Below are 3,221 nucleotides of genomic sequence, written 5' to 3' on the forward strand. Positions count from 1 at the left end.
TCCAGCCGCGCCGCGCAGGGCAGGGTGAACAGGGGGGAGAGGGGCGGGAGGAGGGGAGTGGGGAAATGAAACTTTAATAGCACAGAGCCCCTTTTGTTTCCCAGCATATGGGATATTTCATACATGCTGAAGGCATTAACCACCTATATTCTTCAAGCGCTCGCAGCGGCTGGGAGCACGGCCCCGCGCTCGGCTCTGGGGCACGGTGTCTGTCCCGGGGGGCTGGAGGCGGCAGCAAGTGCCCCCTCTGCCCCGGCACCCCTCCCTGCAGGGGGGGAACCCTTAATTACAGCCTGGAAAACTGCTTGGCTTCACCAGGATCACCCCTCTCCCCGCATGATTTTTGTCCCTCCAAAAGAGCAGCCAACCCCCTGAACTCGAGGCCGGGAAAGGGGTGTCCCTGTTTTCAGGACACGCTGCGTGTCCCTGCTGTGCAGCGGGGGGGAACCGGCCCTGCCATCCCTGGGGGGCCTGAGACCCCAAACAGTCCTCCCGTCCTGGGGACACAGCAGAGCCCCGTGGTCCCGCGGAGCAGTGACTAACGGTGGCAGAGAGGGTCTGGGGAGGGCTGGCGGCGTGTCCTCTCCCTGCCCGCACCCCGAGGACACGAGAGCATCCCCAGCAGCAGTGAGCTGGCAAAGTGCCGGCAGGGGAGGGCTGGAAAATATCCACATTGGATATCCTCATGCTGTTCACCCGTTCCCCCCTCCGTCTCCCTTCGTGGCGCCTGGGGACAGACCTTGGTGCCTGTAAAATAGGGTGACACCACTTTTGTAAGCAGGGAACAGACACCTCCAGGTCCCTAGCACAGAGGGTGGCTGGTACTGCTCCCTGCACATCCCACCAGCCACCTCAACGTGGGATAGGGACATCTGGGGTCCCTGGCATTGCCAGGGACCTTATTCCCATAGAAGAGATGTTGGCTTCAACCTTCTGGCCAGGAGAGGACATCAGCTGGTGGCAAACATCCAAGTGGGGTTTGAGACGGATGGGACCGCTGATGTGCTCTGTTTTCCCCAAACTGGGTGGACCCTTCAGCACTGGGGCCCTTCGGTGGAGCCCACCCCCTGCCCTGGCACCCGTGGGGGCTCCTGAAGCAGGTTTCCCTTCCCCAGCCCTGGTGCTTTCGGCCGGCCGGGGCGGGGAAGGCCTCAGCCCAGCTCGGCCAGGGTGAAGGGACGTGTTGTCCATCCCGCGGGGCTGCAGCTCAGCCTGTCCCCAAGCCCCCAGCCCCGTGCTACGCGGGGTGCCAGGTAAATTGGTACTTTGTCCGGTGTTTATCCAGTCACACTCTAATTTGAAATAAAAAACGCAGCCAGTAAAAGGCCTTTATAGCTCTTCAGAGCTCATAAACCTGCAGCGCTGGCGGACGGGGGCCAGCTGATTGGGGGCCGCTAGGAAAATTTATTGCAGATTTTGGTAAGTTAAACATTACAGCTCTGTGAGCCCCGGGACTGGTTTGCTGAGCAGCTCCCAGCGGCAGGGATGGAACAAGGGATGCTTTATTGGGGGAGGGAAGGGGAGGGCTTGCAGGTCTCACCCAGACCCACGATTAACATTAACCCAGTTTTAGACCGGCTCATTTTTAAGGCAAGGCAGGCTTAGCACAGCCTGGATCCAGAAGCCCTGGCATGAGGATGGATCCAGGCTGTATATCCTCTAGACACGGGGCTGCATCACCCCGGGATGAGGGCAGTCCTCACGAGCATCCCCGGGGCAATGGCGAGCGGGACTGTGCCGGCACCTCCTCGTGCCACGGTCTCCGGGCTCGGTGGGGACCTCGCGGCGAGCTCTGCCGTGGGGCAGGAAGAGCCGGGACAGGGCAGCCGAGCTTGTCGTGGGAGTCAGGAGAATTTGGAGAGAATGAGAGGAAGCGGCTGGGGTGGGGAGCATGCGAGGGAAGGCGGGTAGCGGGAGGGAAGGCATTTTTTCCTTGCCAGTGTCTTGGCTGCTTCGGTGTGAACTGCTATAAATTTGCTCCTTATCTCTCAGGCCATTTAATGTTTTCATGAAAAGAAAATAGTCTGCAGGAAAAAAAACCTGCTGATAAAATATCCCTTTGGCGTTGGGAGGAATGTTAAACGTCTCTAATCAGTGGGGTCTGGGGCTCGGGGCGCTCCTGGGGCTGGCAGGGAGCTGGGAAGTTGTGGAGACGGGGCAATGCCTGGAGCAGGCTGGCCCAGCACCCTCCTGGGGGGGGTGGGGTGTGTCAGCATCTGCACCCCTAGGTGCCCCTTGCACTGTGAGAGGGGACGGGGAGAGCTGCAGGGGGGACGCAGTGGCCGGGGTGGGATAGCAGCGGCTATAACAGGGGGACGCCTCCAGCCATGCCCACCCCGCAGGCTCCGACACCTCACCGGGGACAAATTAAACCAAATACTGCCAGAAAGAGTAAAAAGTGGGAATCCAGGGGGTAAATTTCATGGAAATAGGGATTTGGAAGGATCCAAATCCTTCTTGGCTGCTGCCCAGGGACAGGCAGGGCAGGCAGGGGCACAGGCTGCGCCAGGCACCCACAGGTGGCTTAGCACCTCCAGCACCCGCAGCCCTCGCCCGCGCCCGTACCTGCGGAGAGGCCAGGGTGGAGCCCCAAAAGCCAACTGCAGCTGGAAGCATCCTTCCCCGGGAGAGCTGGCCCGCGGACAAGCTGCTCTTTTGATTTACAGCTGCAAAAGCGAATCCTGCAGGAGTTTCCCATCGCACAACCGTGTTGTCATGCCAGGTCGGGCGTGGTGGCTCGAATCACCCTTGGAGCAGCTCCCCTGGCCCTGTGCTAACCATCCCCTTGCTCGCTCTGAGGACTGGGATGCAGGGCTGAGGGCACCAGCTCACGGTCCCCGGGCACGAGCATCCCTCGCTGCAGGATCAGGCACTGTTTGGTTGCACTCCTGTAACATTCGGGCACTGAGCTGCGTCCATGAGATTTCTTCCTTCCTCCAAACACCGGGTGGTACGACTGCCATCATCCCACATGCTGGCGCATCCCCAGACGGGAGCATCCCCGCAGCGCAGCTCCCCGAAGGCCATCCCCGCCTGGCAGCCTGGGGCCGGCAGAGCCACGCACGGGAACATGTGAGCCTCTGAGGCACAGCTTCGCGCTCAGGCTGAAAAACAAACAAGCAAGCAAGAAATGTGACTGCAAAGGGGATTTTTCAGGGTTGGAAGGAACGGTTAGTGCTGATTCCCCGCCCCCCCCCCCCCCCCCTCCTCTCTCTCTCTTG

The sequence above is a fragment of the Pygoscelis adeliae genome, unplaced genomic scaffold (assembly GCF_000699105.1).
Source record: "Pygoscelis adeliae isolate BGI_AS28 unplaced genomic scaffold, ASM69910v1 Scaffold34, whole genome shotgun sequence".
NCBI classification, from domain to species: domain Eukaryota; kingdom Metazoa; phylum Chordata; class Aves; order Sphenisciformes; family Spheniscidae; genus Pygoscelis; species Pygoscelis adeliae.